Genomic DNA, 23,221 nt, shown 5'->3' with positions numbered 1-23,221 from the left:
ACCTGGAATATCGAGCAGTACGGCAAGGGGAGTCTACCTAGACATACCTAGAACACCCAACAGTACAGCAGGTGGGTTCTACCTGGATGCACCTAGAACATCCAGCAGGTACCTTCTACTAGATGATATCCAGCAACACAGCTGCACACTCCTTTGCCATCTTCGCAATCCATCCATTCCACAAGGACACTTGCATATTTCAATTCTCAGTTCACCCCTGGAACAGGGTAGATGGCTCATTGACTGGGAGAGGGCGAGCGGGCACCAAACTCCAATCCAAGTCTCATTCCAGGCCTCCCATTAAAATCCCCTTTCCCTGAAATATTTTTCTGCCCCATTTATATTTTTATTGCCTAATCCATTTCATGGGGAAGGCAGCCCGGCTGCTGATGTAATATTACCAAGCACCAGGCAAGAAAGCACCAGCTAGAGCAAACGCATGAAAAATGTGGCCATTCCAGAGACGGCTGAGGTTGCAAGAAATCAACTGAGTAGGAAAAATTGGCCCATTAGAAAGTCTATTATCATACAGCCGGCTGGAGCAACCCAAATAATATTTTGCAAACAATTCTGCAAAGACACCGAGGTGTCAGGGAAACTAAGTGGCTTTCCCCACAGCAGGTAGGTCTCCGGGGACCAAGGAGACTGCATGGCTCAGGGGGTGGGAAGAGAATCCTTTCCCCTGAAAATCCTACAGATCCTTTCCCCTGCAAATTAGCATCGGGGAGCTTGTGCTGGGTCAGGATGCAGATCAGGCTCTAATTAGCCAGAGCAGGGGTGTTAACTGCAGTGTCTCTGGATCAGCCCGGAGGCCCATCCAGCCCAGTATCCCGGCTCTGACAGTGTCCTGCATCCCAGAGGAAGGGATAAGAACCCCCCAGAAGCAGACACGAGATAAATTGCCCCCTACAGGAGCTCTCATCCTGAGCCCGAACAGGCAGAGATCAGCTTCAGCTTCAGCCCTGAAGCCCAAGATTTTAATAGCCCTTCCAGAATTTGCATAATTGATTAATTCATAATCGTTTGTAGGACAGTAGCACCTAGAGGCCTCAGCCAAGATCCGGGCCCCATCGTTGTATGGACACAGAGCGAGAGCCAGGCCCTGCCCTGGAGAGCTCACCAACTGAGCAGACAAGACAGGCAAAGGGTGAGGAGGGAAACTGAGGCATAGAGCGGGGAAGGGACGTACCCAAGTTCGGTGGCAGAGCCTGGGATAGAACCCAGGAGTCCTGAGGGAGCTGGGTGAGTCTGGCCAGAGTTTCGAGTGCTCAACACCCAGCCACTGCCTCTGGGTTGAAATGATCACCTGCCTGAACTGGAGCTGAGCCCTTGGCAAATCGCCTCTAGCCACTCAGTTCCAGGAGTCCTGGTCTGTGACTGGTGACCCTAGGTGCTACCGTAATACACCTAATAAATAAAGTACAGCACCTGGCACAATCGGGGTCCTAGTTCATGGCTGGGGCTCCTAGGTGCTACCATAATACAGCTAATAAATGTACAGCACATGGCTCTTAATATGTTATGATGATGATCAATAAACTCCCCTTGCAGGAGGGATACAGGATTCTCCTTCATGTCCTATGCAAAAGGGCTGTGCAGTGCCTTCATTAAAACAGCTGCCCTGTGCTGCCCCAGAGGTGGCTGCATTTCAGTGGTGGGATAAAAGCAGTCTGGAAAGTGCTTTGGGATGACCTGTGCTGTTGTGTCATCAACTGACGGGGAAGGACATGGGGGATTTTTATCAATGACTACTGCCCTCTACAGGATGGGATCAGAACAGCTTAAGTCTGTGTCAGAGGCCCTATAGTGCTACTGGTTAGTAGGGATTCTCCTTTAGCTCAAAAAGAAAAGGAGGACTTGTGGCACCTTAGAGACTAACACATTTATTTGAGCATAAGCTTTCGTGAGCCACAGCTCACGAAAGCTTATGCTCAAATAAATGTGTTAGTCTCTAAGGTGCCACAAGTCCTCCTATTCTTTTTGCGGATACAGACTAACACGGCTGCTCCTCTGAAACCTGTCCTTTAGCTCAGGTGTTGGAGTTAGAGCATTTGGAGCAGGGCAATGTGAGTTCTAGCCACACTGCTATTAATACCCAAGAGACCATGATCAGTAGCCTAATGACAAGCAAGTAGCCCCAGCTGGCCACAGATCTGTCAGAGGAGCATGAAAGCCAGCCAGAGGTGACCCTGCAGCTCTCCAGGTTGGCTTGTAACCCAGCTTACTGGTTCCCTGAGTCGTGCAGAAACCTGGCCCGAGCTCCAAGCCTGCTGGGAGCCCAGGATCCCAGTAAGTCCTGCACAGGGCAGGCAATTCCCAGTGGTCTCTGGGTGAGTCAGTCTCACGCCCCTGTCTGAGGATTCCCCAGCTGGAGGGGAAATGGGACCCCGCTCTGAGCAGTTTCTGGCCCCAGAGAGGGCAAAGGGGAAACAGCTGGGGGGTTTCAGTGGGATCCAAAAGTGCCAAGACCACAGCCGGGGCTTTTATGATTATGAGAAAATCCCTTGCAGCGCGAGGTATTCATAGAAGCCAAGAGGCCTCTTGGGGCTAATCTAAGAAGGGGCTGCCCACTACTCCAGCCCACGCCTGGCAGCTACTCCGAGCCACCCAGCCCTGCAGCTTTGACTCTGAAAGTCCCCCCTTCCGCCCACAGAGGATCCCGGCAACGAAGCCCGAGACAGAGTTATTAAAAAGGAAGGTAATTTCCTCCAAGTGATCGCACAGGTTGGCTGAATGCAAGAGCCCTAGAAGGTGGGGGGAGGGGGGAGAGCTGGGGAGCTGAGCAGGGAGATTGAGAGAGAGAGGGAGGGAGCTACAGAGAAATTGAGGGAGAGGATTTGAGCTCCCTGGAGAACTGACCTCAACTCCCCAGGCCTCTTTCCTCCTCCTTCACTCTGTCTGCAGATCGTACCCGTTATAATCAGAGCCAGGCGACCGGGGCACCCAGACATCCTGGAGGGTCATGGCTAAGTGCCACGCTGTCCGCAGATGAACAGCGAGCTGCCAATAGCCGAGGTCCCTCCTGAGTGCTTGGGAACTCTTCACACAAACAGGGGCATCAGACACAGGCCCTTGTCCACCTCCCACTTCCCACGGTTATGTTCTGCCTCCTAGAATCTCCCACAAGGTTTCAGGCTTCCGGGCCCAAACTAGATAGCATTGCTGTGGGCGGCCAGACTACTACCTTAGTCCTCCCCAGAAGTGGTCGCATTTTGCTGGTAGGTGACGTGATCTCTCTATGTCCCGTTATAAGGGCGATGGGAGGTAACTGATACTTGCAAAGTGTTGTGAGATTCAGCTGATAAATGTGGGGGGGCGGGTGTGGGGATAGACAGATGGGGTGTATGGAGATAGATAGAAGGGGAGTATGGGGATAGAGAGATGGGGCTGTATTCTGATAGATCGCTACATGGGGAGTTTATGGGGGTAGGTTGATTGAGCAAACCTTGGGCAAGATTTGCTGCAGAAGTGCACTGGTTTATTGTTATTTTGTTCCCTGGGACCTGGCCAGGGTTCTGCTGGGCTGGCAGAGAGCAGCTGACTCCAGAGGCACCAGGCCCGGCTGTTGCCCCACGGAGAAGAAGCCGGCTCCCCTGCCAATTGCAAACAGAAAGCCTCCCCAAGCCCAGCATCCTTGGCCTTTGCATTTGCCCGAGTCAGCACTTTCCCTCCACGCACTGTGTGTATGTGATTTTTCTCAGCCTAAAAATACCGCTCTTCCCCAGTGCAGGCTCGGGCACAGCCCACCAGGTTGCTAATGAGAACGCGGGCTGGCAAGCAGCTGGAAATAGCGCTGCCCCCTGGGATCCCCCCGTCTCTCCCCCCGCCCCACCGGTTATGGAAATCTCACACCTCAGGGTATCAATGAATCAGCCTTGGAGGGCTCCCCCATGCACAGCCCCTCGCAGGCCTGCTGCCCTCCCCGTGTGCACCAGCATAGCTGCCTGGAGCCAGTGGACTCAGAGATAGGAAATCACCTTGAATCCAGCGTAGTGAGGGCTGCAAAGAACTCGTTTCCCCGCTTCCCAGCGCGACGCTGCATCGGTTTCTCCTGGGACGGCATTTCCTGAACCGGTTCCTGCTCCCCAGATTCCTCAGCCCCGATGATCAAAGGGGCAAGACCTGGGGATTTTACTGCACCTAATGTGGGCTGGGCAAGAAGCCGGCCCCCGCCCAGGGTAAAGCGGGGCTTGTACATTACCACATGGAATCATAGAATATCATAGAAACTCAGGGTTGAAAGGGATGTCAGGAGGTATCTAATCTAACCCCCACATCCCCCACCCACCCCGATCATCTGGATTGTGCAGGCCACGGAGCTGGGGGATTCATGCAGGCCCAGGCCCGAGCAAAGAGCCAGTTTAGCGGCACCTCAGAGCCACTGGCTCCCCAAGCAGAAACAGCCCCCGCGGCTCGGCTGAATGAGAATTGGGCCTTAAATCGCTGGTGCTGCTTTATCTCTGCATGCCCCCCCCAGCTCTACTGCCCCCCTGCCCTGTTCCACTGCCCCACCCCCCACCCTGCTCCGCTGCCCCCACCGCTCGCCCTCCTCTCCTGTCCCTTGCAGGGGCCCGAGTGTTTCGGGTCCTTGGGAATGAGGTGGGGAGGTGGATACAGGGAGGAGCAAACCTGTGGCCAGGCCCCATGCAGCCCCACACTCCTGTACCCCATGTTTTGCCCCCTCTCAGCTATACCCTCCCACACACACACCCATGTATTGCTACCACTCAGCTACACTCACCCCCCACACACACCCACACTCACCCCATGCATTGCCCTCTCTCAGCTACACCCCCCACCCCCACCCCCACATGCATTGCCACCACTTGGCTATACTGTACACCCCCACCCCACACACACACACACCATGCATTGCCCCTGCTTGGCTTCACCCCCCCCCACATCCCGTGCATTGCCCCCGCTGAGTTACACCCCCCCACACACAACACACACAAGCTGGGCTGACGCACAAAATTAAACTGTCTCTAAACACCAGGCCTGATTCTGTTTTCTCCCTGCCCCCTCCTGCTGTCACTTACACTCGTGCAAAGCAAGCGTGCAATGCTGCCATGCTGGTCGGCTGGTGCTTCGCACACTCGTTGCACTAGTGTTTTCATCGACTCACGGTCCCACCCTGGGTTTGCTCTCGGGAGAGGCTGCTTGTGCCTCTTTCCAGCTATTACAGAAGCTGTTGCCAAGGCAGGTGCTTCCTTTCGCTGCTGGCCCATCACAGCCGCAGTGTTAAGCCCCGGCATTGATGGATGTTCCTAATTCATAGGATCTGGCAGGGACAGTCTAGGTGTATTTGGTCCTGTCTCAGTGCCAGGGGCTGGACGTGGTGACCTCCCAAGGGCCCTTCCAGCCTGACATCTCTGTGATTTTACGTTCCTGCACAAATCACCCACAACCGGGAACCTGGCATCAGCACCCCCCTGAGAACTAGCCGCTTCGCTCTCCCCTAGGGAAGGGTGATTCAGGGGACGGCTGTCCCGCAAGCCCAGGGTGGAGAACGGAGAGGGTCTTCCCATGAAGATTGGAGGTGGGGGCAGATTGTCTAAAGAGGTTGGATTCTTTGGAAAACCTGGCGCTTCGTTTCCCACTGCCGGGCGCTGGGCACTCTGGGAAATCTGGCCCGTAATGGGGTCCCATTGTGGGTGCTGGGCATTTGGGGTCCTGGTCCTACACGCCTGGGACAACATTTGCCACTCAGCAGAGGGGCTGCGGCTACTCCTGGTGACTGGGCAGAGCCCCTCCCGCCTACCATCACCAGCACAGGTTCCCATCTCGCTAGTTTCACCCCACGGACTTGGGCAGAGAGCCCTACTCCTGATTGCCCCAGCCTGGGGGAGAGGAGAGGCAGATGCAGGACCCATAGGGGGAAAACACTACAGCTAGGAACTGCCTGGAGGAAACCAGAGTAAGCGGGACATCATCAAGGGCGGAGTCTCCTGTGGATGCAGCGCCCAGTCCTGGGGCATCTGAGCCCGTCAGTGGATTTAGCTCCATGATACTCAGTCCTCGGTGATTCGGGAGCCAGATTCATGATCGGCATTACCCCACAGAGCCACGGGAGTGGGCATTCCTGGTTTCCTTTGCTATTTATATAGAGAGATTATTCTCACAGCAAAATGGCTGAGCAAGTATTCTCCAGTTGGTTGCTAGCATAGTAAACACGCCCTGATTGGTTAATAACTTAGACTGGTTAATCGTTAACTCACCCGGCATTTTAACATCACGTGCTGCAAAGAGCCGAATTAACGAGCCACTTGCGGCTCCCAAGCCTCAGTCTGAACATCACTGATGTGGCTTCACTGGGAGCAGGGCTGTTATCCCTGTGGTGCAGGCAGGGAAACTGAGGCACGGAGCAGCTACCAGACATGCCCAAGGTCACACAGGGTGGCTGTGGCAGAGGAAGGACTGGGACCCAGATTGCCCACTAACACCCCAACCACATGGCCACCCTTCCTCTGACTGGCCGCAGGGAGGACGACAGGGAGGTAAGTGACCAGACAGACCCACTGGCTTCTACTAACACAATCGCGGGCGACAAGAAGACAAGGGGGCAGCCTGCCTGCTAAGTGCCCTGCTTTTCAGCTTGCCAGAAGCTGCCCCAATGTTGAGCCCCCTGCAGTGGGACATGATGAGGCCCCATCAGTCATGACCTCAGCCCTCAGGACAGGGTTATGGGGATTAGCAGCAGTTTGTCACCTAATAGGATAAAAAAGCTGGAAGGGAAGGAGACACTTAAAGAGACGAGTTTGGGAGCAGGGGGTAGGAGGCAGCAAGAGGCACAGAGCCCAGGTGTTACCCAGCTCCGAGGGGAGCTTATCACTGTGCCCAGACAGTCACCAGCACCATGGGGAGCCGATCGCTGTGCCCAGACAGTCACCCAGCGCCGCGGGGAGCCGATCGCTGTGCCCAGATACCCCGGGTCGCGAGGAGCCGATCGCTGTGCCCAGACAGTCACCCAGCACCATGGGGAGCCAATCGCTGTGCCCAGACAGTCACCCAGCATTGTGGGGAGCCGATCGCTGTGCCTGGACGGTCACCCAGCGCCGCGAGGAGCTGATTGCTGTGCCCAGTTACCCAGCGCTGCAGGAAGCCAATCGCTGTGCCCAGACAGTCACCCAGCATTGTGGGTAGCCGATCGCTGTGCCCGGATGGTCACCCAGTGCCATGGGGAGCTGATCGCTGTGCCCAGTTACCCAGCGCCGCGTGGAGCCGATCACTGTGCCCAGACAGTAACCTAGCGCCATGGGGAGCTGATCGCTGTGCCCAGACGGTCACCCAGCGCCATGGGGAGCTGATCACTGTGCCCAGTTACCCAGCGCTGTGGGGAGCCGACCCCCATTCACCCCACAGGAAGACACTGCTGATGCCCAGCAGGTCAGTCCCAGCACCGTCCACCCACCCATCTCCAAGTACTTAGCAAAGAGTTAATGAACCCCCCACCCCGAACCCACAGGGGCGCTTGCATGTTATACAGCCTGAGGGGCTTGCTCAGGGTAGGGGTGCATCTGGCAGCAGAACCCAGGAGTCCTGATACTCAGCACCCCCACCCCGCTCCAGCCATTAGACCCCACTCCCCTCCCGCAGCTGGGAACGGAACCCAGGTGCCCCGACACCCCGTGCCCCCTGCTCTCGAGGCCACCTCCCACTGTAACCTAGCCAACACCGGGCTCGGCCTGCCCCCCGTACAGCACTCGAACCGTCAGAACCTGCAACTTCAGCATGGCAGCGCCAGGCCCTGGGCGGGAGGGTCCCAAGGCCCCCCCCCCCCGCCAACGCGGGGTCCTCGGCTAGTGACTGCATGGGGCCAGCGAGGGGGAAGCTGTGGCAGTGAAGGCTCCAGGTCCCTTTCAAGGTAAATCGGTGGCATCTCCCTGGGCGCTGCCCGGAAGCAGGAACCTTGGCACCATGAAACCCTGGAATCCCTGTCTCTGGAAACAGCCCAGCCCTCTGCCCCTCCTGCCAGGGACGGCAGAGCACTGTACAAACACTGCTTCGCCCACTCCCCACCCCAGAGCAGGGGGGGCTGTGCCCCTCATTTCACCCTTCAGGGAAAAGACACCCAGAGAGCTTCCTGAGGTGAGCCCCAGAAAACCCCAGCACCCTGACTCCCCGATCTCCCTCCTGGAGCTCCAGGGTCCTGCCCCTGATCCCCCGAGCTACACTCCAGGCAACAGGCCTGCTGCGGGGCGCAGCTCATCCGGGGCCTGCTGGCTTCTGGGGAACGTTACACACACAGGGAGAAACACCAAGCAGCCAGGCAGAGTCGCTCTCAGCCGCAGCCAGCCCCCGTTCAGTGCTTTAATGTCTCCCTGCGTGCGTCTTGGCTTTTCGATCCGCGGTGGAGAGATGATGTGCTCACTGCTGTCAAAGCCCCCATTAAAAGGTCTCCTGGGGCAGGATTTAGCCTGCCCGGGGCAGCAGGTAGGGGGCAGTCATTAACCTTTCCCCCAGGCCTGGGGAAAGGGGAGTTGAGGGCATGATCCCACTGCACACACCCACCTTCTGAGCCAGCCACCTGCTCCCATCACTTCCCCTGGGGAAGGGGTGTGAATCGGGCAGGGAAAGGTGAGGGGGGACACCTAGCGGCCACCTGTGTACTGGTGCCAGGAGAGCTGTGGTTGGAACTAGAAGCAGCCAGCTGATTCCCTGGGGTTGGGTCAGTCTGGTGCCTGGGGTATACGGATGGGCCCATGCCCAGCTACCTGCCCTGCCTCATTAACAGGGCACTTGGCATGGACTGATAGGATGGTCTAATGGTTAGAGCGGAGGTGGGTGGGGCCCTGGGTTTCAGGACTCCTGGGTTCTATTTCCCTCTCTGGGAGGAAAGTGGAGTCAAATGGTTAGAATGGAGGCGAGGGCTGGGCATCAGGACTCCTGGGTTCTATCCTCAGCTCTGGGAGGGGAGCGGGGGCTAGGGGATAGAGCAGGGTGAGACCTGGAGCCTAGGCTCCCAGGTTCTATGAGACTTTGGGGCACGTCCTTTCCCCTCCCCATGCCTCAGTTTCCCATGCTGCCCAGGGGAGGATGACAACCCTGCTGGGGCATGTGCCCACGGCAGTGGCAGGGTTGCCTTGGTGATCGTTATACTCTCCCCCCCCCCCGCTCACTGGCCAATCAGCAGAGGGGTTAGCGGCGTGGCCGAGCCCACTCGACTGGCTCCTGAGACCCAAGTACCCTCCATCCCCCTGCTTTATCCCATCCCCTCCCGCCCCCCTTGCATTAAAGTAACGAGGGCAACTCCAGCTGGAGCCCTCAGCCTGTGAGCAGGTTAACAGACTGGCCAGCGAGAGGGTCGCCGGCCCCTTGCTGGAGCCTTTGCCCCCCTGCACGTGGTCCTGGTGGGGCTGATCTGCTGGGAGTGCTGAGGGATGGGATGGGGAGCCCACCCCTATCCCTGGCTGAACAGCTGGGACCGGTGCAGCTAACACACAATCCTGCTTTGGCCCAGCTGGGAGCCAATTCCCCTGCGGGAGGCTGGTCCCAGCTGGAAGATAGAGTCACCTCCCCCGGCTGGGCCCATCTCTGCCGGGAGCTGAGCCCCCTGCCTGGGTCAGTAGGAGCCAGAAGATCTTCCCCAACTGGTGGGAGCCATGCAGAGCCACCACCCTCTACCTGCCTGGACCATGCCCTTTGCCGGACCCCCAGTGGGCGTCCCCTTCCCCCACATACACACCCCAGACTCACGCTGCACCCAACCCAGCCACTCTGCCCACCGCGAGTGGGAAGCCCGGCTCCAGCCAGCCCCCCTTTCTGGGGAACCCCCCCTTCTCCCTGCTGGTCAGTCCCCCTGCCACCACCACTCCTGTGAGGGAGAGCGGGCACCACCTCAGTCCACTCCCCCGCCACGAGGCCAGATCCACCCCAAGGTCAGCTCTCTGCAACAGGACAGGGTCTCTCGAGAGACCCTTCCCCCCCCCCGGCCCATTGCTGGGGGAGTGGAGGACCCACCCTGAGAGAGGACTGCGACCCGAAACAAAGCCCCATGGGAGATCAGGACATGGCGTCCTGACATGGGGTCGCCCCATAACTCAGCCCCAGCCCATGGCAACACGCCCTCAGCCCCTGACGCAGCAGGGGGGAGCCCACAACAGCCCCACCCCCCAAGCCCTCGCCTGCCAGGAGACGCTTCCCATCCTACGGGCCTGGGGGAGCTGTAGCCGGGGCTTTGCCCATCCCTGATCAGAGCCAAAATTTGGGTCAAATGCAGCTCAGAGCAGGTCCCCCCCACCCCAACTGTGGTGACCGTGTCTGATCCTCCATCTCAGCTCTGGCCTGAAGGCTGCTGCTCCCGGCTGTGCCGTATTTGGGAGCTTTGGGCTCAGCGGCCTGTCTCCGATTCCCCCGCTTCTGCCACCGGTTGGGCCGGCAGAGCCCGCAAGCACCCACAGTCACCTGCAGCTCGGAGAGGGCTCCGTCAATGATGGGAAACCCAGGGGCCTGTGATGTTCAGGGGGAGTTCGAAGCTCACGCCTCTCTCCCTGCTGGCTACTGTTATGGCTTCAGCTGGGCGAATGCCATGGGGTAGCCAGGGTGGGCAGATGTGGCTGGCCAGAGCGCAGCGCTGCAGCGGGCCAGTTTCTCCATCCCAAATGCAGGGGGCTCGGCCAGGGTTCCCTCTAATTTTGTATGTCCGTGTGTGGAATGAATTTTGTTAATGTGACCCAATATGGAGGCGACATAGCAAAATTCATGGGATGGGGTGGGGCCAAGGGGTTCGGGAGGGGGCTCAGGGCTGGGGCAGAGGGTTGGGGTTTGGGGGGATCAGGGCTCTGGCTGGGGATGCAGGTTCTGGGGTGGGACTAGGAATGAGGGGTTTGGGAGGGGGGCTCAGGGCTGGGGCAGAGGGTTAGGTGCGGGGGTAAGGGCTCTGGCTGGGGGTGCAGGCTCTGGGGTGGGGCTAGGGATGAGGGATTCAGGAGGGGGCTCAGGGCTGGAGCAGAGGGTTGGGTGCAGGGGGAGAGGGCTCTGGCTGGGGGTGCAGGCTCTGGGGTGGGGCTAGGGTTGAGGGGTTTGGGATGCAGGGGGGACTCAGGGCTGGGGAGGAGGTTTAGGGTACAGGGGGCTGCAGGCTGTGGGGTGGGGCCGGGTATGAGGGTTTTGGGGGTGCAGGCTTCCCAGAAGCTGCAGTGGGAAGAGAGGACTCCCCCAGCCCTCTCTCACCACAGCAGCTTGGGGCAGAGGCGCTTTTCCCCAGCTTCAGCAGCTCCGGCGGGCCGAGGGCGGGGCTCCTCTCCCCCGGCCGTGGCAAGTCTGGGGCAGGTCCGTGCTGGGGCCGGTGGAGAGGCTTCCCTCCCCACCGCAGCCCTGAGCCCCTGTGTGAGTCTTAATAGACAGCTGTGCAGCCATGCAGCTTAGCAGGAACTTAGGCTTAGACCAGCCCTGATCAAACCCAGCTTAACCCTTTCTTCCCAGGGGCTGTTCAAGAGGGTGGCCTGGACTTTGGCTCCCAGATCATCTTGCCACTTATGCGGCCGGGTGTGCGGCCATCCACCTGTTCATTGACCACAGCGGGCGTGTGGCAGCTCTCCATGCGGGCAAGGCCAGGCCTGCAGCGAGGTGGGCGACTGCACTAGATTGGCCAGTGGTCTGCCCCACTAGGGCTGGGTTTGGGGGGATGCAGGGCTGGGTGGGCCGTTGCTCTGAGTGGTTCTCTTGCGACCTACGGCTGCATGGCTCTCGTGCTGTGACTGCACAGCCAGCCCTGGTCGCTGCTGAGATCTGAGCCCTTAGCCAGGAGCCCAGCTACCCCCAGGGACGTGGGCATGTCTCGCAGGGCTGCCCTGAGCTTGGGGCAGGGCAGGGATGGGTTATCCGCATTTGGCCTCCCGTAGCAGCCCATGGGTCCAGGGCTAACCTGGTGCTACTCTGACACCTGCTGGCCACACAGAGCCACAGCAGCTCTCTGCACGGGTAATGGCTTGAGGGTGTCTTCATTAACCAGCCCTTCAGCTGCACTTCCTCCCCCCTGGCTCTCCTCAGCCTGACTGGAGTGAGCCCTTTTATAGTATCAGAAGGGTCATAATTAGAGTCAGGTGTTCACATTACCTTAATGGCCTCACCTGACTCTTTGCAGGTTAATTGGAGTCAGGTGCTGCCTGGAAGGCAGCATAACCACAGCCGTCTGCAGGGCGGGTATGACGGAGCAATGCAACACTAGCCCAGAGAGACACTGCCCTGGGTGTCACAGAGCCCCAGTAAAACAGGAACAATGAGCGAAGCAGGGAGGAGCATGGAGACAACATGGGCATCTAGCAGGGGAGTGGTGTCTAATGGTTAGAGCAGGGTCTTGCAAACTAGGACTCCAGGGTGCTAGTCCCAGATTCTGGGAGGAGAAGAGGACCTGGTGCTTAGAGCAGGGGGCTGGGAGGCAGGACTCCAGGGTTCCATGGGCAGTCGGGGATGGGGAGGACTGTCGGAGTCGCTCCTGTAACCCAGCTGAAAAGGAGAAGTCCCCTCTTGCAAAACACTTCCCCTGGCGGATAACCAGAATAGACAGACATTGGCTAACCTGGACGGGTGGAAAGAACAAGTGACAGCCTCTCTAACGCCTCAGCAGTTCCTGGTAAAGGTGACCGTCAAGTAATGACAGGTTCCTATTGGATCAGTGGCTACATGACCCTCGTTAGCTCTCCCACTGATTGGGCTACATGGGGCATATGGCACTGTGGATCTGGCCCGTGTGTATGTCCTGCTTCGTCAGTTACCCAGAGCCCTGGGTTCCATTGTTCTCTACCATGTGTCTTCTAGAGCTTTGTCCAGCCTCAAGCAATGGACAATTCCCTGCCCCTCCCCCTGGGGGGCTGGTCCAGGCCCCTCGCTGCTCGGCAAAGCTGGGCAATCTCCTCTAAGAAGGCTTTGCTTCCCTTCAGCCTGCAGTAACACCAGCCTCTGCTGCAATCCTATGGCTGGCTGAAGTGATGCCCGCCTCTCGCACATGGGCTAGGGTTAGAGAGAATGTAAGAACGGCCAACACTGGGTCAGCCCTATGGCCCACCTAGCCTGGGATCCTGTCTCTGATGCTGGCCAAATGCCAGATGCTTCCCAGGGAATGAACAGAACAGCACAATTATTGAGTGATCCATCCCCTGTTGTCCTGTCCAAGCTTCTGTCAGAGGCTTAGGGACACTCAGAGCCTCGGGTTGCGTCCCTGACCATCTTGGCTAATAGACCTATACTCAGTAGAATCATAGAATATCAGGGTTGGAAGGGACCTCAGGAGGTCATCTAGTCCAATCCCCTTGTCAAAGCAGGACCAATCCCCAACTAAATCACAACTCCATGAACTTATCTAATTCTTTTTTGAACCCGGGTATACTTTTGGCCTTCACAACATCCCCTGGCAAGGAGTTCCCCAAGTTGACTGTGCATTGTGTGAAGAAGTACTTCCTTATGTTTGTTTTCAACCTGCTGCCTGTTAATTTCATTGGGTGAGCCTTGGTTCGTGTATTATGTGAAGGGATAAATAACACGTCCCTAGTCACTTTCTCCGCACCAGTCATGATTTTATAGACCTAGCTCACATCCCCCCATAGTAGTCTCTTTTCTAAGATGAACAATCCCTGTCTTTTTAATCTCCCCTCATACAGAAGCTGTTCCATCTCCCTAATCATTTTTGTTGCCCTTCTCTGCAATTTTTCCAATTCTAATATATCTTTTCTGCAACGGGGTGACTGGAACGGCACACAGCATTCACGGTGTGAGCGTAGCCTGGATTTATAGAGTGGCATTATGATATTATCTGTCCTATTATCTATCCCTTTCCTAATGGTTCCTAACATTCAGTTCGCTTTTCGGACTGCCACTGAACATTGAGCGGATATTTTCAGGGAACTATCCAAGATCTCTTTTCTTGCATGGTAACAGCTAACTTAGGCACCATCAGTTTGTATGTCGAGTTGGGATTCTGTTTTCCAATGTGCATTACTTTGCATTTATCAATATGGAATTTCATCTGCCATTTTGTTGCCCAGTTTTGTGAGATCCCTTTGTAAGTCTTCACAGTCAGCTATGGACGTTACTATCTTGAGTAATTTTATATCATCTGTAAATTTTGCCACCTCACTGGTTACCCCTTTTTCCAGATCATTTATGAAGATATTGAATAAGACTGGTCCCAGTACAGATCCCTGGAGGACACCACTATTTACCTCTCTGCATTCTGAAAACTGACCATTTATTCCTACCCTTTGTTTCCTATCTTTTAACCTGTAGGCTGTTACTGATCCATGAGAGGACCTTCCCTCTTATCCCATGGCTGCTTACTTTGCTTAAGAGCCTTTGGTGAGGGAGCTTGTCAAAAGCTTTCCGAAAGTCCAGGTACACTATCTCCACTGGATCACCATTGTCCACGTGTTCGCTGACACCATCAAAAAATTCTAATAGATTGGTGAGCATGATTTCCCTTTACAAAAGCCGCGTTGACTCTTCCCCAACCTATCTTATCAATGTGTCTGATCAGTCTGTTCTTTATTACAGTTTCAACCAATTTGCCCAGTACTGAAGTTAGGTTTACCATCCTGTATTTGCCAGGATCACCTCTGGAGCCCTTTTTAAAAATCGGCATCACATTAGCGATCCTCCAGCCATCTGGCACAGAGGCTGATTTAAGCGATAGGGTACATACCACAGTTAGGAATTCTGCAATGTCATACGTGAGTTCCTTCAGAACTCTTGGGTGTTACCATCTGGTCCTGGTGACTTCTTACTGTTCAATTTATCAATTCGTTCCAAAACCTCCTCTACTGACACCTCAATCTGGGACAGATCTCTCATCTAAAAAGAATGGCTCAGGTGAGGGAATCTCCCTCACATCCTCTGCCGTGAAGACTGATGCAAAGAATTAATTTCGCTTCTCTGCACTGGCCTTTTCTTCCTTGAGTGCTCCTTTGGCACCTCGATTGTCCAGCAGCCCCACTGCTTGGTTGGCTGGCTTCCTGCTTCTGAGATACTTAAACAAAAATTGATGTTAGTGTTTGTGTCCTCAGCCAGAAGGTCTTCAGAGTCTTTCTTGGCCTGCCTTATTGGACTGTCGCACTTGACTTGCCAGAGTTTTGGCTGCTTTCTAGTTTCCTCACTAGGATCTGACTTCCATTTTTAAAGGGTGCCTTTATGCCTCCAACCAGCTCATTTCCTCTGCTGTTTAGCCATGGTGGCATTTTTGTCTGTCTGGTCTGTCTAGATGGTCAGTTCTCTAGGGCAGGGCCTGTCTCTCATGCAGTGTCTGTGCAGCACTCTGGCGTGATGGGGCCCCGATTTCAGTTGGGGCCTCCAGACCCCACTGTCATAGAAGTTAATAATAAACAGAGCAGAGACCGGGCAGTCAAGACTCCTGAATCATCCCTGACTCCTCTCTGTGACTAGTTCATAGCCCTGCCCCATGGCCCAGTGGCGAAGGGGGGCCGAGGCTCTGAGGTCCCTCCACATGAGATGCAGAAGTGCTGAGTTCTGTTCTTAGCCTCTTGCCCATCTCCAGAGGAACCACAAGTTTCTCTTCCTGCTTTGAGGCTCAAAGGCAGTTGCCTGCTCCCTGCCAGCAGGGGTGGGCAGCCAGTGAGCTGAACAAGGCAAAGAAACGGTTAAACCTCTCCAGCCAATCGCCTCCTCAGGCCACTGACTGGGGCACTGACCCACAGCATCCCCCCAGGATAGCCTGAACGCCCTTTGGGCTGCCTTTGCAAGCATGGTCCCCTGGCAGTGCCAGGGGCAGGGCTCTTCCCTCAGCTGTGGAGGGTGCTGGCCCGGCAGAGACTAGAAAACTCTTTCCCCCTTCCCCAGATGCCTTCAGATGTAGCCACAGCGACCACGGCCCAGACTGTCGATGGCCCTCCCTGGCTGAGTGTGTGAAACCGAGTCTGCGTGGATGGGAGTATGTGCAGAAGTGGGGGCATGGGTGCTTATGCACATGATGATGCGGATGTAACAATCCATAGCTCCTAGATAGCACAGTTCCCTAGTAGATCTCAAAGCGCTTCCCACTCTTGTATGTATGTAGCCTCAAAACACTGCCATGGACAGATGGGGAAACTGAGACACAGAGTGACTCCATGGCCTGCCTCTGTTCCATTTGGGGGGGAGGGATAGCTCAGTGGTTTGAGCATTGGCCTGCTAAACCCAGGGTTGTGAGTTCAATCCTTGAGGGGGCCATTTAGGGATCTGGGGCAAACATCAGGGACTGGTCCTGCTTTGAGCAGGGGGTTGGACTAGATGACCTCCTGAGGTCCCTTCCAACTCTGATATTCTATGATTCATTGCCTTGGCTTCCACTCCTCACAAACATCCCTCCTCTGGCCAGAGATGGCACTGGTGTGTGAGCACAAGAAAGCTCCCGCTAACCTGCTCCATGACAACCTTCTTCACCCACCTGGAGTCCCACCAACCATTCTGGGTGGCTGGAGAAGCTCTCCGTTCACCCAGCTTCCAAGCAGAAGACACCTGGCGGATGCAGCAGGCTGGCTCTGATGTAAAGAACAAGCACCTCTCAGATGATCCTGTGACGCTATGCCCCATATTCTTCATAGTAATGTTATTGTGATATGAGTATGGCATAATTATGGTGTGTTTTGTGCAAGATAAGGCATGTAAAGATATCACTGAAAAGGAGATGCTTGGAAACACCTAAGGAACAAGGACTGAACTGGCAGGAAGGGCTGGATCCAGGTTAGAGGGATTTCTAGCCTGTGAAAGGAATACCTGGGGTTTTAAGCTACAAGCAAGTGCAGCTTGCCCTTTAAGAGCCTGCAACCGGTTTAAATCATCATTTAGGGTGAGAATTTGCTACTCATATCCAATCTCTTTAGTCTATTGAGCTTAGATTGCTTTTTTGTTTATTTGCTAGGTAACCTGCTTTGATGGTTTGCTGTCCCTTATAATCATTTAAAATCTATCTTTTGTAGTTCATAATTTTGTTTTTGCTTTATCACAAACCAGTTATAACTTGGGGTAAAAAGCGGTTGTATATTTCCTCTCCACATTGAGGGAGGGGGCGAATTTCATGAGCTTACACTGTACAGTGTGGGTATGTGTGTGTGTGTGTGTTTGGGGCTGTGGCTCTGGGTCTGTTTGTGTGACTGCGCAGGCGTGCGTTTATGTTCACGTGTGCACGCATGTGACAGTGTAGGCCAGGCTCACTGATGTCAGTGGAGCTGAGACGATCTACACCCGCTGGAGCTTTGGCCCCTTCAGTGTGTGAGTGAGGGTAGACACGTGTGCGTGCGCATGTGTCATGTGTACATTGAGATGGGTGTGGGTGAGTGGGTACATGCGTGGAGGGTTGTATGCGTGTGTACACGTGGGATGGGTGAGTTCACGTGTGTTTGGGGGTTTGTTATTGGTGTGTTCATGTGCGCTTGTGCTTTGGGGTGAATCCATCTGAGTTTAAGGGTCTCGTGGGGGTGTGCATGTACAAATGGGGGGGGTTAGAGTACGTGTGTTGGGAGTGATTGTGAAGGTTCACATGTGTATGCAGAGATGGGCATATGCACATGTGTGTCGGTGTGTGGGGATGCGTGTGCATATGTACACATGTGGAGGTGATTGTATATTCACATGGGGGTGTGGATATGCACGTGGGGGGGTATGCATATGGGGGGGTGTGCCTAGGTACATGTGAAGGGTGAGTGCGGATGCCCCACAGGGTGTTTGCATATGCACATGGGGGTTGAGTGTGTACGTGCAAGGTCGAGTGTGAACATGTGCACTCCTTTGCCTTGCCTCCTTCCCGTCTCTCTCTCGCCGTTTGCCATCAGAGCGGGAGGCTGCTCCAGGCTGGGCTGTGAGTCCCGTCCTGCAGGGGTGCAAGTGAGGCCCCCCCGGTGTCTGGCTTCGGCTCCCTGGGCTTTGTCTGGCTCCCTGGCCCCGCTGGGCTCAGTGCAGTGAAGACGCAGGTTGTTTTTCCCTGCATACCCCTGACTTCTGCCCATCCCGAGGGGAATGAGCATCCCAGCGGAGGGAGGAAAAAATAACCAACACCTGGCCGGCCTGCAGCCTGGACAACTGACCCCGAGCGACCCAGCACTGGCCCATGTGCCAGACACCTGGCTGCAGGCGGCCTCTTGGCAGAGAGGTCAAAGCCTGGTGGAGGCTCAGATCCCCTCTCGCCCTGCAGGGGGCGGTGTGTGCATGGTGGGGGCAGCTGGCCTTGCCTCTGCCCAGGCTCCACCTGGGCCTGCCCTTCCGGCCCCTCCCACAGCGGGACACGGAGACCCAAAAACCCCAGGATGGGACCTGGGTGGGGCGGGGGGGTGGGTAGCTCAAGGTGCTCCGCAGCCCCTGTCCTTGGTGCTGAAACAGCTGGCCAGTGATACCCCATTGGCTACTGGGCTTGGGCTGTAGGCAACCAGTGGCCACCAGCCATCACCTGCCACTTGCCCCGGCACCTCAGCCAGAGGGCTGGTATTAGCGATGAGTTGGATCAGTGCAGGGGGCAGAGGAAGCCGCATGGTGCCAGATTGGGGCAGATTCAGCCCATGCCCCCTCTCCCCCCGACAGGAAATTCATTCCTGCAGCAAACATGAACAGGGTAGTCATGGTGACTGCCCCGTTGCCTGTCTCTAGCACACTCAGGATCACAAAGCATATCAGAGAGTTCAGTTCAGCCTCACAATTCCCCTGGCAGCAGGGGGTTAGCACATTGTACAGAGGGGGAAACTGAGGCACAACAAACAGCAGGAAATGGCTCCCCTAAGGTCACACCATGAATGAATTGAGAATTGGACCAGGAGTCCTGACTCCACCATTAGCCCCACTCCGTCTGAGCACTGGGAGGAGAACCCAGGAGTCCTGCTTCCCAGCCTCCCTCCTCTCCCCACCAGGCTCCTCTCTGCTGCCGGAGCAGAGAAAAAAACCCAGGAATGCTGACTACTAGCCCCCTACTCTCCTCCAAGAGCTAGTGATAGAAACCAGGAGTCCTGATTCGCTGCCCTGTCTGATCTAACCACTAGACCCCACTCCCTTTCCAGAGCTGGGGATAGAACCTAGGAGCCTTGAGTCTTGACCCACCTGCTCTAACCACTAAACCACACTCCCCTCCCAGAGCCAGGGCTGGAACCCAGGCGTCCTGAAGCCCAGGGTTGTGCTTTAATGACAAGGCCCAGACAAATGCCTTGAACCTGCACAGATATAACTTCCCTGGGGCTTAAGCCTTTTAGCTGCTCCTTTGTGCTAGTCCTGGTGCCAAGGTGTCGCTCGACATGGCCCAGACAGGCTGGCATTTGCAGCCTTGGGGTGAGGGTGGCATGGAAACCTGGCAGCAAGAGCAGAAAGCAGGCTGGCCTCAGGTTTCATCCCAATCAGCTGGTGATGCCCCAATTCTAGCTAGTCCTTGACCCTCAGCCAGTGGGGTAGCACAGGGATGGGTAGATGCCATCCTGGCTGGCAGATATGCACCACATGCCACCAAAGCAGGACCCGCCGCGGCCTCTTCCAATGGCCCTTCTTGAAGGCCTTGGGTCTCAATTTTTTCCACACTGGAATGCTCTTTTCCTGACCACCACCCTGCCGCCACCCCACCCCACCCCCCGTCTATTCAGCAGCGGGTTATGGCTCCCCGAAGCCTGCTGAGAGGTGGCAGCCGCTGCCCCCTGGCAAGCAGCTCTGCCTTAGCGCTCCAGTGCCAGGCTGTCTGCAGACTCAGGCAGGCATGGCTTGGCATTTTCGGGGTTAGCTCCCAACCGTTGAGGGTAGGAACACAAGGGAGGGGGCTCGCCACCCTGTTTGGATGGCCGTGGTGGGTCGTGACCCCCAGGCTGAGAGGGGCGGGCGGGAGACGGCGACAGACAGCACGGCATCCCCCCGGGATTGCCCCAGCTGCAGCCGAATCCCCTGGCTCAGGACAAGGGAGCCAAAGCACTCAGCAGATCCTTCCTTGTGAGACGCCATCACATGAGACAGGAAGCTGGCAGGAAACCGCGCTGTTGCCTGGGGAACCATTCATCCTTTACTCAGGCCAAGCTCTGGTTTTCTTAATGAATGAGAAGATGCTGAGGGAGGAGGAGCCTTGGGGGGGCGGGAGGGGTTAGTGCACAGAGTATGGCTGGATCTCACTGCCCAGCTGGAACCGGCTACATTCTCCATCCAGATGGGACAGCCCCTCAGCCCCTGCACAGCTCTGGGTGCTTCTGGATCTGCCTAAAGTTGGAGACGCCCCATTAGGCCCCATCGAAAGTATCTATTCTTATCTGTAGGACAGTCGCATCTTGAGACACCAACCAAGGTGAGGACCCCCATTGTGCCAGCCACGGCACAGATCCTGACCCAGATGCCAGGCGCTGCACAGACCACAACAGAGATCAGGGCCCCATGGTGCCAGGCGCTGCACAGACCCTGACCGAGATCAGGGCCCCGATGTGCCAGGCGCTGCACAGACCCCGACCGAGAGCAGGGCCCCGATGTGCCAGGCGCTGCACAGACCCCGACCGAGATCAGTGCCTATTTTCTGGGCACTGCTGAGACTCAGAGTAAGAGCCAGCCCCTGGCCAGAAGAGCTCCCACTCGAGGCAGACACAGAGTGGGAGAAAGGCAGAATGATTATTTTCCCCATTTTACAGATGGGAGAAACTGAGGCCCGGAGGGTTCAAGGGTGGGAGAGCCGAGCTGCCAAACCTCAAAGGGAGCTGGGGTCATCTAGCTCAGTCAGACTCCTTCACAGACCCCAGTGTCGAGGTGCTGCCCTGGGGAGCTGGCAGGCAGAGCAGCCCCAGAACCACACCTAACCCGGGAGGAAGTGCAAGAGGAAGAGCGGGGCTGGCCTTTCACGGCATGAGCGCTCCGAAGAGGAAGTAGGGGAGGTAGGGGGACAGATGGCAGATAAAGGAAGAGTCTTCAAATGCACAAGCTAGGCAGAAAGTGTTGCTTTGGGGTTTTTTTCTTGCTGACTTGCAGATCAAGGGCTGGGGCTCTAAATAGCATGGTGCCACCCCACTCCTCCACCCCACTTGTCCTCCGGCCTCCCCAGGTGCCTGCGTGGGACAGGACTGGGCCCCTGCCACTCTGAATCCTGCTCCTTGCAAAGGAATAATCACATCCCCTTAGCATCCATGGATCCCAAAGCACTTTTCAAGGCAGGGTAGGCTCAAACAGGGCTGTTTTACAGATGGGGAAACTGAGGCACGGAGAGGCAAAGTGACCTGCTTCAGCCACCCAGTGGCAAAGCCAGGAATAGAAGCCAGGGTCTCCGCAATCCCAGCCCAGTGCTCAAACCACCCTGCCTACCCCGATGAGCAATTGTTTCCCCAGCACCACTTTTATTTTCATGGGGAAGTCAATTGGGGGGGGGGGGATGAAAGAGTTTGTAGATTGCAGTTTTTATGGGAGGGGCCCGGGGTGCTAGGTGCTGCACACACGCACAAGGGCAAGAGAACCCTGGCCCCGAATTGCTCCCAGAGTGAACTGACCAGAACCCCAGCCCAGCGCTCTACCCACTCGCCCAGCCTCTGCGGTTCAGCCAGCAGAATGTATTTCAGCCCCGCTCTGTTTAGGGCCTGGTGCAGGGCCCCCCGAGATCAACAGGCAAACTCCCATTGTCTCTGGTGGGCCTTGGAGCCCTGGAGTGGAAGGGCCGGACGGGACCGCGGTGATCATCCTGGCTGGCACCGAACAGAGAACTGCCTTCTGTGGAGCTGTAACTAGAGCAGAGCCCTAAAAACTGCCCGTGACGGAGATCAACCCTTTCCAGACAGTCAATTACTGGGCCTCGGGCAGCGGGTCGTAATCGGGGCTGGCAGGACTCAGGAGCAGCTCCCCGTGCCGGAGGGCCTGATTGCCTGGTCACTGCTCCAGCCCCTTCTCGTTACCCCCTGGATTACTCCACAGGATGGCCATTTGGCTTGATGGCGCTCAGTCTTCCGGGCACCGGAGCTCACCGCCATGGCCTGCTGCCCACGTTTGCAGAGGGACGCGGCCGCATGGATCCCAGGCAGCCGGATGCAGCATGTGTCTGAGCTCCCTTCCCTGTCCGGAATAGCCAGGCCAGCAAGAAGCAAGCAGCTGGGAAGCAGCCCCTCTAATTCAGGGCATGCAAGCTGAGGCCAGGCAGAAATCTGCCCCATGCGCTTAGGGGAGACGGGGGCTGCCCTCCACAGCAGCGTGTATTGTCAAGGGCCAGACAAGAAGTTACAGGAAACAGGATTCCGGGGACTGTGGCTGGCTGATCCGGGGGTCAGGGCAGACGGGGGGGCTGGGCTTGAAGCAATGGTGTGACCTGGCGAGGCAAGAGGCAGGAGGGGTCCGGCCTGGCAGAAAGCAGCATGGGATCAGGTGTGCTGGCTCAGGGCTCTGCCAGGCTCCGTGTGGCCAGCGGCCCCTCCAGCATGATGCCTTGAGATCTTTACCTGCCACAACCTCCCAGTCCCGGGGTAGGTCCATTGTGCCCAGTTTACAGACTCAATGCTGGGATTTCCGAACAGTTGGTGCCCCGCCCCTGCAAATCCAGCGGGGTTTTCTCTGACTCCAACCCCACCCTGGGAATCCGATCCCTGCACAAGGTACCATTGGTGTTAACCATGCTGCCTCAGCTTGGATGGGCTAGCTCCAAAGCCCAGCGCTGCTCAGCAAAGGCAAGGAACTTGTCTTGTGGTTACAGCAGTGGGGCTAGGCGCCAGGACTCCTGGGTTCTATCCCTGGCTCTGGGAGGGGAGTGGGGTCTAGTGGTTAGATCGGGGGGGCTGGGAGTCAAGACTCCAACGTTCTAGACGCAGTTCTTGGAGGGAGGGTAGGGCCTGGTCCTTAGGAAGAGGGAATGGAATTCAGGACTCTGCCACTGATTTTCTATATGGCCTTGCACGATGACTTTCCCCTCTGTGTGCCTCAGTTTCCCAAGCTATATAATGACACTAACAAGATTAAGGCCAGCCATGGGTAAGGCACTGGACTGGGAGTCAGGACACCCAGGTTGTGTTCCCAGCTCTGTGACTCATCGCATGGCCTAAAGCAAGTCACTTTCCCCTCTCTGTGCCTCAGTTTCCCCCTCTGCTGAAGGGAGATCAAAAGTGCCACCATGGTGGGAAGGGGCTGATCCTTGCAGCCCCGTTGTGATCATCAGGCAGATGGGTGAAGGCCCCTTGTCTTAGCGCGATCAGGCTGAACCAAAGCCAAACCAAGGCCAAAGCGCCTCAAGATAAAGATCTCAGGAAGTTTAAAGAGGAAACAAAAATCTCCCCCGTATCTGACCCACTCTGCCTGCCAGCCGGCTGTTATTTGTGTCTGCAGGGAGCAG

The sequence above is a fragment of the Lepidochelys olivacea genome (assembly GCF_965140295.1).
Source record: "Lepidochelys olivacea isolate rLepOli2 genome assembly, chromosome: 24".
NCBI lineage: Eukaryota > Metazoa > Chordata > Testudines > Cheloniidae > Lepidochelys > Lepidochelys olivacea.
Note: the sequence above shows the minus strand (reverse complement) of the source record.